Source organism: Carlito syrichta, unplaced genomic scaffold (genome assembly GCF_000164805.1).
Source record: "Carlito syrichta isolate Samal-C Ts95f unplaced genomic scaffold, Tarsius_syrichta-2.0.1 Scaffold301846, whole genome shotgun sequence".
Lineage (NCBI taxonomy): Eukaryota > Metazoa > Chordata > Mammalia > Primates > Tarsiidae > Carlito > Carlito syrichta.
In genome coordinates this window covers 406,632-419,033 of record NW_007245942.1, presented here as the reverse complement: position 1 = coordinate 419,033, position 12,402 = coordinate 406,632, and positions in this window count along the sequence as shown.

The window sequence follows — 12,402 nt, the reverse complement described above, 5'->3', positions numbered from 1 at the left end:
GGGCGTCGGGGAACCGCACGCGTCCCTCCCGGCTGGGAAGCCGAATGCGGCACGCTCAAGTTCACGCTCTCTGCCGGCCCCGCGCCGGCTTGTCGGGGAGGGAAGGCAGCCCACCCACCTCCGCCGGCCCTCGCCGAGCGCGCGGCGGAAAGCGCCTGCCCTCGCTTTTCTCCCACCCGGAGGCCCGGAGACGCTCCAGAACGGTTAGGCGGAACTCCTAGACGAAGGCTGACCTCCTAGACGGAGGCTGAATTCCTAGAGAGAGGCTGACTTCTAGACGGAGGCTGAACTCCTCGAAAGAGGCTGACTTCTAGACGGAGGCTGAACCCCTAGACAGAGGCTGAACTCCTAGAGAGAGGCTGACTTCTAGGCGGAGGCTGACCTCTCGACGGAGGCTGACTTCGTAGACGGAGGGCAAAAACAGCGGAGCCAGTTCGGAACTTTGAGAAGAAGGGAACTTGGGTAAGATGCTCGGTGGAGACGCATCCCATCCACGAACAGAGGGATAGCCCTGCCTCTGCCCCGGTATGGAAAGCCTTCGAGAAAGGCAAAGTTACTGTATGGGTTGCCTTGGGGTTCTGCTGTGCTCTCCCTTTTACTGTTATCTTTTAACAGTTTTAAACCAGGGCTTGATCTTTAACAGATCTCTCGGAATTCCCCAGTGGACTTCAAATCACAATTGTGGATGGTTCTCCTGAAAAACACAGCATCGAGGTTTTGACTTTGAATAAATTTCATTCACCTTTATTATCCTCTTGCATCCGTTTCATGAATAATCGCATTTTAGCTTTCAGCTCTGACTTAGCAGTAACTTATCCGTGCAAAGTTGTAGGCATAGCGGTGCCAGAGGTTCCCGGGTCCCACAGGTGCCACCTGAGCTGGGGAGGGAAGGGGGAGAGGGGACTTGGCCCAGATAGGCATTCCCATCCCGTACAACATAATCGACACCCCGTACACAAACCTTTTCTATTGCTAAGAAGCCCTTTTGACAGTGGTCTCAGACCCAAGGATTCTATTTGTATGTATGTAAATAGGACTTGTGAGTAACCAAAATGCTTTTGATCCAGAGTCGGAGGTCTGGGCTCCACCTTTGAGATGCTGGGCAGGACCATCTTTCAGCCTCGGTTTCTCATCTATAAAATGGGGATGATCTGTCTGTCCTGCCTCCTCAGAGGCTTGTGAGGCACACGTGAAAAACTGTGCACGAAGATGACTTGAAAATGGAAAGCCCAGACAAGTGAAAGATTGCACTCATGGCCTCACCTCCCTACCCAGTAAGTTGTGCCTCAGTTTCCATACACCCGCCTGTGCTTTGAATGACAGAGGTCCTCACAAGGGAACATCCATTCTCCTCCAGTGATATTTCCCACACTTTCATGCAAATGTTAAAGTCAATGAAGTTTAAATGTTGCAGATGAAAGTATTTGTATTCATTCCCTTGAAATGTAAGCACAACAAGTTTATTCCGGTCTTTTATTAAATATTCCCAGCTATAATTCCAGCTAGCATATATTATCATGATTAGAAAGATTAATTCATCAGACTGGAACAAAGACTTACTGCCATTCTGTTGAAGTGTGGCATTTACATTTTTCAATAAATGTGAAATACCAAACAATGACACTTCAGCAATTAAAAAAATTACACCACACCACGTCTCAGTCATACTCTCTTCCAGTTACATTTAAAAATTTTAAGAGCATACAGCATCACATTTCCCTTCTAGAGCTGGAGATTAGAGTGTTTGCTGGGATGTAGCTTGTTAAGTTTCAATTAGAAATGCTTCATGGGTCTCATGGAAAATCGCTTACGCTAAGTATTCATTCATTGATGTATGGTCTGTTTGCTCAGGGCACATTGTATCCATTGCTATTTTTATATAAGCAACAGAAAAAAAATTTTTTTTAAACATTTTAGAGCAGTGATTAAAAAGCAGGACCAAGTAAACTAACTACTTCACATGTAAATTTATCTACCTCTGAGGGGCATCTAAACACAGGTATCTCCTAGGGTGGACACCAAAGTTTTCAGCGTTCTCAGCGATATTCCCAGGTGACAGTTAATTTAACCCAGCAATAAAGATGACATGATAGCTAAACTTTATTTCCAGCGCTTTCTGTTTATCAAGGTTCTGTTCACGGTTTTTAAATTCTGGATTCTTCAAGTGTGAATAACTGCTACTGCTGCTTCTCATTTATTTAGTTTTATTTTGGGTTTGAGTTTTTACAACCATCTTCAAACATCTAATATGTGGATTTCAAATGTTTTGTTCTCCCACAAACAGATTAATTACATGCTGTTCTTCGAATATGAAGGTGATGTTATTAATGCATCAAAGGAAGGGACTTTTTTTGTGTGTTGGAGTCTCAATCTGTCACCCAGGCTGGAGTGCAGTGGCATGATCATGGCCACCACAGCCTCGATCTGCTAGGCTTATATACAGCATGTTGTTTTAAAATGTGTATACATTTGTGGAATGGCTCATCTTCCATCTTAGCTTTCCAAGGAACTGGAACTACAGGCGCATGCCACCATGCCCAGTTAATTTTATTTATATATTGTAGAGACCAGATCTTGCCATGTTGCCCAGACTGGCTCTCAAACTCCTGAGCTCAAACAATCCTCTTGCCTTAGCCTCCCAAAGGGGATTACAGGTGTGAGCCACTGCACCCAGTTGGAAAGGACATTTTAAAATATCCTGACTTTGGTCATGGTGATGATGTCAATAACCTAAAGGTGGTCAATAATCTGACCATCTTTTTCCCATCATCCACATTTCTTCATTTAGTCCTGTGTCACCTGTTCTCCCCCAAGTGTGTTGCCAGGACCATGGGAACCTCCCACCACCAAAGGAACAGAAGGAAGTTGGCTGACTCACCTGGGAAATGCAATGTCAACCTCAGGAGTTCTCCACTTACCAATCACAGACATTCAGCCTCTATGGGAAGGTATTTATATCATCAGCAATGATTTCACTGAGCGACAACTACTGGCAAGGCAACGATGAGAGGCTTGGTGACTTCAAAACAAGGACAACAACCTCTGCCCTCAAAGACAACGGTATTGAGTTAGAGAGACGGGACAAAGAAAGATAAGAAGTAAGTTGTTTGGTTTATTAGGCAGAGTGTTATTAGTAAAAGAACTGTTAGAGAAATTCCAAAGAAGGAGAAATTACCCTATTTTGAGTTGGTGGGGGAAAATTTCACAGAGGAAATATGGCAATATCTGGAATTCAAAGAACAAAACTTGCAAAGAGACCTGAGGCAAGGAATTAAGGGAAGCAAGCATCAAAGAAAAAAAGTGCTTACAGTGTATTTGTGGTGGAAAAAAAATGGGAAGAGTGGTCTGAAACGGTAAGTTAGGGTCAGGTGAGAGTCAACTCAGAGTCTCTACCTTCACTTACCCATTAAACAAATATCTGGTTGGTGCTCAGCACTGTTCTAGGTACTGAGAGCGTGGTAGCTAACAAAAATTGACAAACAATTCCTACCTTCCTTTTTTAATTGATTGATTTTCTTAATTGGTAAAAATTATATGTACTTATTATGTACAGCATATTGTTTTAACATGTATATACATTTGTGGAATGGCTAAACTGAGCTGCATTACTTCACATTCTTATCATTTTTGTGGTGGGAACACATAAAATCTACTCTCAGTGATGTTCAAAAATACAATACATCGTTATTAACTATAGTCACCATGTGGTGGAATAGATGTCTTGAACTTATTCCTCCTATCTAAATTTTTGTGTCCTTTCACCAATATTTCCCCACTCTCCCCACGCCTCACCCCTTGGTAACCACCATTCTCCTCTCTGTTTCTGTGAGTTCAACTTCTTTAGATTCCACATGAATGTGAGATCATGAATACTTGTCTTTCTATTATTTCACTTAGCATAACATCCTCTGGGTTCATCCATGTTCACAAATGACAGAATTTCTTTCCTTTTTTTCATTCTCTTGTTAATGCTGAATAGTATTCCATTATGTGTCTATACCACATTTTCTTTGTTCATTCATGTTTTTTATTATTTTAAAAAATTTATTTTAAAGATATGGGGTACAATTCAGGGTCAGGTACAAAAGTGGTCACCGTACAGGTGAAGTTTGGGCCTCCCATTGGTTCTCACTTTGTCTGGTTTGGGATCAAGTACCTTTATGAATATTAGGGGCTCCTTCCTCCCTCCCCTGGCAGTGACCCACTACTGCCAATCTCTTTCATGTAGTATTATGATAAATGTTTGGGGTGCACTTATGAGTGAGAACATGTGTTACTCAGTTCTTTCATAGATCACTGAGTATATGACAGACTCTAAATCCATCCAAGTTGATGTGAAGTCCCCAATTTTGGACTTCGCAAATATTCTGAATATTATGGGTGCATAATATTCCATCGTGTATCTGTACCATATCTTAAAAAATCTAGTACTTTCAATGATCAGCACGGTTGGTTCCATGTTTTTACTAGTGTGAATAGTGCTGCAATAAACATGCGTACGCAAGTATCTTTTTTATAGAATGGTTTGAGAGCAGGGAGACAGACCACAGAATGGAAAAAAAAATTTGTTAACTGTATATTTGACAAAGGCCAAACATTCGTTAATGAACATTTGGACCCTTATCTTAGCTATTGTGAATAGTGCTGCAATAAACATGAGTGTTCAGATCTTGCTTCAACATACTGATTTCATTTTCTTTGATCATATTTGTACACAGAGAAGAAAAGTTTAAGAAAAGAGGGAATTGGGTGCTTTAGGGAAAAGATGAGGCAAAATAGCATAATTAGCATCAGCTGCGATCTAAAGCAGCTGATTGTAGACTTCTAAGGTCCCAAGATATTAAACCTGGAGGCCATAAGAATGACAGAAAAACAAGAGCACTCATCTGGCAAGCCGTCATGGTGGAGAAGAAAACATAAGCAAGCACACCAGGCTGGTGAGCAAAAAGCCACCAAAAAGGCAACCAAAAGGAGCTCCACAAAGTCCTTAAGGCCATTACAAATGGGTTCCCAGGAAGGTGCAGCTCTGCTGTGGAATCACTAGATTGGACTCCGGTATGTTTTGCATCTTATGAAACCTGACGGTTCCTGGATGGTTTCATCTCTTCCAAGTGGAAGGGGGATCCCAGAGGGCTTGGTCCCGCATCCCCTAGTCCTTGCCAAGTCCTCCAAAGTAATACTGCTCCTGCCCTAGCTGTTAGGGTCTGGATAGGATGAGGGTGAGGTGAATGGAGAGAAAGAGAGGCACAGGGAGGCGCAGCACCACCGGAGCCGGCAAGCCAGAGGTGCACGCTGGCAACCCAGAGGTACTAGTAAATGTAAAGAACTGCAACATACAGAGGTGAAAGAAGATAAGATTTATTTAAGAAAGCTTCACCCACCACAGACAGGGAGTGGGCCTACACTCTAGGTGAGTGTGGTGTCGTAGACCCCCAAAGTCCTGGCTTAAATCCTTTTCTTGGAGATGTTGCGTGTGACTGCCGTGACTTCCTTATTGACCACCTGTGGATGTCTTGGAGAACCTGTGACACAGAGACCCACTAATGTCCGCCGACATTATCATAATTACAAGTTTCATGACTTTTACAATCCTTGCCCAATGCATGATGTCTTAGGCCTTGTAAATTCCCTTTACTCTAGGCAAACTTGATTGCTGCTATGAAATACCTCTGATATCTGGCACCAGGAAGTCTGTTTCTGAAAAGACAAAGTCGGTAAAGTCAATTTTACCTAAAGTGTGCCTTTCTCCAAAAGCATAGCTTCTACTTTCTGGTCATTGTGTCAGGGTTTAAGAATAAGACGAAACATGGCTTTTGGTTCTCTGTCTGTCCTTTCACTAACCTCACACTCACTTGGACACCAACTAAACATGTCCTGACACAGGTTTACATCTAGAAGTTGAGGACAGGCACATCAAGGACTTGAGGCATGAAGTTGCCGAAGTAAAAATGTTTCCACTGCTTTCTTCTCTCAAAAATACCCCTAATACAATGAGGAGAATAAGAGACAGCTTATTTCTATGAAATTGAGAGGACTTAGTATATGGAATGGAAATGGAGATGATGGGCTGGTGAGTTAGCTGAGGGATATGCAGATTGGGAAGCAATATTATTTACCTGGCATCACTCCAGAAAGCTTCAAGATCTGAGCCACCATGGCTGGAGAGAAGGAGACAGAGCCCTAAAAACAGGAGTGCTTATATCCTAGTTTTCTACCCTTGCCCAGCGCAGTCATGTGTTACCCATCCCCTAGATGCCCAGTCTCTTCCCTAGGGGAAAGTAAATATCCAACTCCAGCTCCTTCTAGCCTTCAATATGGAGGAAGAAAAATATCCAGTTCAAACTCATTAAAAGACTGAGATTCAATTATAGAATTAGAGAATGATTTCTTCTTGCCCACACCTAACTCCCTTCCACCTCATCGCCACATCAATAGGGATCCTGCATAATAACAGGAGAGTACAGTCAAAGCTTTAGACTCCATTTAAGAAGTCTCTAAGGAAACCTCCAAAATAATAGGAAAGACAAAAACAAAAAACAAAAAACAGGGACACAAAAAAGAAGGAAATTTTAGCCTCTGGCACCATAGCTGCAACAGTCAACACCGTCTAACTCCTAGCCAGATAAACATAAAACCTCTCACTGAAAATCTATCCACCTCAGTTTCTTGTATCTGATACATCATGTCCAGCCTTCAACTAAAAATTACAAGGCATGCTAAAAGGCTGGGGAAAGAAAAAAAAAACAGCTTGAAGAGACAACATAAGTATCAGAATGGACTCAAAAATAAATTTTTAAAAAAATAAGGTGAGTACTTCTCTGGGGACAGGGAGAGGGAGTGAGAAATAGCTATGGGTGAAAGGAAACGTCACCATAGTATACTACTTGGTTCAGTTGCGAACGAAATTCACATGTTTACACTTAATATGAATCTAATAGAGACTTTTTTATGACCCTATTGGGCAGTTATGTGAATTATTCATGAGAAAGTGGCACATGCATTTCATTTTAAAATGTGGAGGTAAAATACCAAGAAAAAAAAAGCTTAAAGAGTTGAAAGGGGTAGAAACAGAGGATTGATGATTTTTAAATAAAACTTTCTTTTGTGTGTGTGTCAGAGTCTCGTTCTGTAGCCCAGGCTGGAGTGCAGTGGCACACTGCTCACAACCACTGCAGCCTCGATCTGCTGGGCTCAGGTGTTCCTTCTGTCTCAGCCTTCTAAATAGCTGGAACTACAGGCACATGTCACCATGCCCGGCTAATTTTTTTGATTTATTGTAGAAATGAGGTCTTGCCAAATTGCCCAGGCTGGGCTCGAACCTGTGAGCTCAGGCAATCCTCTCACCTCAGCCTCCCAAAGTGCTAGGATTATAGGCATGAGCCACCACGCCTGGCCCAAAACTTTCAGCATTATTTGACTTTCTAACTTATGTGTAAGTTCAAGGAAGTACATGTCAGTAAGTCTTAGTCCAAAGTATGGAAGAATTCTATCTTCCTAAAAGGAGAAAAGAAGAGAAGTGGTTAGAGCCACGAGAGATTCAGAGGCAGAGATGAAGTTACCAGACAGCAATATGTTGAGGTGAAAGGCTGATGTGGGCTGAGAGGGATGACAGGAAACTTAAAACTAATGGCTTAAATCTTCTTGTAGAGTAAAAGATTAGGTCAGCTGTCAAAAGTGAGCAAGCTGGGTGAGTATGAAAAAAGTCAAAGAACCACTATAGTGATTTCTGAATAGTCAACAAAAGATGATTGAAACATCACTGAACAGCAGGATTGAAGCTACAAAGCATGCATTTTTAAAGTAACTGTCTGTAAAAACCACATTCATCTCAAGTACCTTATGCAGTATTTCAGGTTGTATAACTCTGGGATTTTAAACCTACAATTTCAGCACTTATTTCTCAGCAAGATAACAAAACAGCTATAGATATATATAGATTTTTTTAGATAAAACAAAATCCAATTACCTATTTCTTTGCATATAGTCAGTCTCTTTTGTTGATTAGGACTAAGGTCAACAGTTCAGAATTTGGATGACCCAATTAGCATCCATTCGACCCATTCTCACAGATTACTACTCTGTTCCTGGCCACAGGCCTGAAATTGGTGTCCTGAGTCATCAGGGTCATTGGTTGGAACAGCATGTGAATTAATTGGTTGGAATGTAGAAAATAGCACCAAATGCATTACTTTCCAACTGTGACTAATACAACTTGGGTGTTGGGTTTGAACCATTGATCAAATGACAGCAGAGTTGCCTACGAATCCTCACCCCTGGGGTACTGATATTGTGCATGCACCATTTTGGTCATCTCTCTCTCTCCTAAATAAGAACCTGAAGATGTTGTTTCGTTTCAGCAAGAACCTCCTATGTGGCCCAGCATTTTGATCTTTGTAGCTTATTCCCTAGTCTGTACTTCTGTTGATTCTGGCTTTGTGATTCTAGTTTGATTGTTCCTGTCCCCCTTGTCCACTGTCCTGATCCCCTAGTCCTTGGCCCTCTGTTCATCTCTCCTGACAGTCTTCTTTTGAGAACTCAGCTCCTCCCTGGTTTCAATTGTGAGAGTGACTCAGAAAAGTTTAAGTCTCTCCAGCCACATCCTCCTTCCTGCCCTTCCACCTCACCCCTTCGGTATCTGAGACTCCGCTAGGAAATTGTCAAGACTCCATCTCAAAGTCAGTATGTTTACAATGGCAAAGCACATAAAGAATTAGCAATCAAGTAAAGTACAAATGTGAAGAACAGGCAACATCATTAGTGATAAAATAAATGCAAATTGTGCAAAGGTAGTCCAGAAAATCATGGAAAGAAGAATGAGAGGGAAATTTACAGTAATATCATCAAAGCAATATGTTACTGAAATAAGAATAATGAAAGACAACAAAATATTAATATGTTTTACATATACTAAATATACAAAGCAGCACTGGAGGTATATATGGTCAGTTAGCATAAGTTACAATGTGAGAAAATAATATATTATTTTAAGACAGAAAATGGCCACTTATTCAGAAAAAAATGAAGCTAAATTCCAAATTCACATCATACTAACAAAACATTTCTAGTCAGTTAAATAACAAAATTTATAAAATACATACAAATACTAGAGAAACATAGGAGAATATTTTTATAATCTTACTGTGAACAAAGCCTTTTCCAGCATGAAGTAAAACCCAGATAACACAAAGTTAACTACAATTAAAGACATTATTAATAGAATTAGAGACAAGTGACAGATCAGAAAGAAAGTTTTCGCAAAGGGTTAGTATGCAGTATATAAAGAGTTTCTGTAATTAAAAGATACAAGACAATTCACTCAGTGTGAAAATCATCAAAAGATAAGAACAGGTAAGTTGCAAAGAAAACAAAAAAATGAAAAAGTCCTACAAACACAAGCAGAAAAACCACTCAACTTGTAAAGAAAAAAGAAACACTTTCAAAGAGAGAGGTAGCATTTTTTAAATCCAAAAATGATGAAAAATTTAACATTAAATGGTACAGTATAGGAAGACGTGCATTTATATACTATTGGTGAAAATGTTAATCTGATAACTCTGAAGGAGAGTAATTTACCATTATCTAGAAAAAAATACACTTGACCATGCTTATACTCTGGAAGTTCCACTTCAAGACTTCTTTTACAACAACAGTAGAAATAAATGCCTATGAATGTACACTGAGGTCCAGTGTAGCACTGTCTGCAATAGCAAATAATACTCAATGCCGATTCATAGGGGAAAATTTAATAATTTATGTAACAAAGATCTCCTGGTTGGAGACATGGCAAATGCTTACCCCTGAGGCATGGAATTCGAAGTGGAAATTTTCTTCTTCTTCTTTATGTTTTTACTTTATAAATACTTACTCCTCATCTCTTACCCTTAAAAAGAAAAAGAAAAAGAAAAGGAAGAGAGAGGGAGGAAGGAAGGAAGGAAGGAAGGAAGGAAGGAAGGAAGGAAGGAAGGAAGGAAGGAAGGAAGGAGCCAAATAATCACATTGGGATTAACTCCATTTTATAGTGCCAGAGGGGGCAGATGTCACCAAAGATTGATGCTATATGCATGGAAACAATTGCTGGTCTCACTCTTTTTCAAGTGCTTATCTTCCAGAAAAAAAAGATTTGGTGTAATATATGGGAAATTTCCAAACGTGGAACCCATATTCTTATCAAGACAATATCAAAAAAGAAAGAATAAAGAGCTCAGGTGTTAATGCAAGTCACAGAGCCAAGAAAGAAAGGGGAAAGAGAGAGGCCAGGCTCAGTAAATATTTCCAGGCTCATCTAGTTCCTCTTGGTGACGGTGACATCCAGCACTTAGAGGCAGCAAGAATGGGAGTGATTTCCTGTTCCTGAACGTTCAGTCTCCACTGTGTTTTGAAAAGTGACCCAATCACTTATGAGTGATCTAATATCCATTAATAAATAAATCCTGAAGTGGGGTCTTTCATTTGCATCCAACAGTAAGGCTTTGTCCAACCTGATGCCCTCAATTTAATAAAAACCAGAATCTTAGACCTGAAGAAAGCTTAGGCATTGTCTGATCTAAACTCCCACCCATGTGGGAGTCCTCTCTAAACCCTTCATGCCTCTGCCTAGGCTACATTTCCTATAACAGAGAAATTGCTACCTAGGGAAGAGTTTGCACCATTGCTGGGCAGTTAAAACAGGTCAAACACGATTCCTTCTGTAGGATCTGCTTCATTGTACCAGGAGACACAGAACCTGTAGCTTACAGTGATGTTTCATGTGGTTTGAAAGAAGCCTACGTCAGTCTCTCACTCTGAAAAGGGCTCAGTGAATATTGGAGGAATGAATAAATCAATAAGTGGCATCTCTGCTTAGGTGCTGTAGCGACTACAATATGATCGAGCCTGTGATTACACATTCTTATAAAACCCGTTCTTCCAATTCCCTGTCCTCCAACTTACCACACTTGATGCACTGACACCTGGCCCGGCTCCTTATGGTGGGAGGAAGTGAGAGATCCTCACAGCCACCTTTGGGAGAAGCCTTACTCTGGGGATGGTGTTAGCGGATATTAATGAAACGTGCTGAAAGGCTAACATTGTGACACAGGTGTTTTGAAATTTGAGAGGTCTGGAAAGCAGTGAAAGAGAATGTAGTGGGAGCTGTTATTAGCTCCTACCATACAATAAGCTGAGTGAAGCTCCTTGGAGGGAGAATTTACAAGGAACAGTCTAGGGCCACTGACCTGGGACTGTGGAATCAGATTGGTGGGAAAATGTGGGGGGAAACCTCCTGGTTGCCTTACCTGCCTTCAGTCCCTCCCTACTCCAACCTCTGCTGGTGAATCTTCCAACATCTTCTTTGTAGTCTTGCTTGAAAAGCCTTTGAACCCCTTCCTTACACTGAGGCCAAGGTCTAAGTTATTTATATTGGCATTGAGCCCTCTGTCCCATCTGACCCAGACTGCTGCTCCAAGTGTGACAAGACAAACACCTTCTTCTCGGCCTTGCTTCCCTTCTGGCTCCACCGGAAAGTTCTTCTGAGCAACTGAATACCCCTTCCTAGGTCATGGACAGAGAATCAGAAGCAGGATGACACACTCACTCATAAATGATTCACTGAGTCATTTTTCCAAGGGCAGAAGCTGAGTTTCAAACAATGAACATATCACAAATCACAAAAGCAAGATGTGAAAGCAGGCATTCAAGGAGAGAGGTGAAAAAGAAAAACAGGCAAGGAACTCTACAGGAAAGCAGAGGTTGGGCAAGATTCTTCCTGGTTCTTCGATGCCTCATCCATGATGATGATTTCTCCATCTTCCCAACATCCTCCAGGACTTTAAACAACTGTAGCATCTGTGGTTCCTCCCTGTTACAATCTTATAAACGCCTCTTCATTCACTGAAGACTTTAGCACCTGACGCAACCCCTACCTCTACAACTACTTCTGTCAAACATGTGATGATTTCAATCTTTACGCAGACTCTATTCAACACTGTGGCCTCTCAATTCATCTACAATGACCCTGGCCTCCAACATACTCTCGCCACAACCTTCCATGTCATACCCTAGACTTTGTCATCACTAATAACTGCATTGCCTCCAAAATTTCATTTCAAGCATCCTACTGTCTAACCACCAGTTGCCATATTTAAGTCGTATTCTCTCTAGCAATACTATTCCCTGGCAACACTTCTTTGATCTTGCTAGTACTGATAATCCCTTAACTCTACTACCTTGCCATTGGCCATCATCTCAACCCCACCTATAGCCCTGCTTCCCCCATTACAAATCTTAGATTCTTTTGGCAACCATTATAATCTTTCCTTTGCATTCACCCTCAATGACTTCACCCTTCTCCCTGCAATATACTAGCCTGACAAAACTCTAGTCCTTAGTTGAGTCCAACTCTCTATTTACCCCTCTTCTACCCCT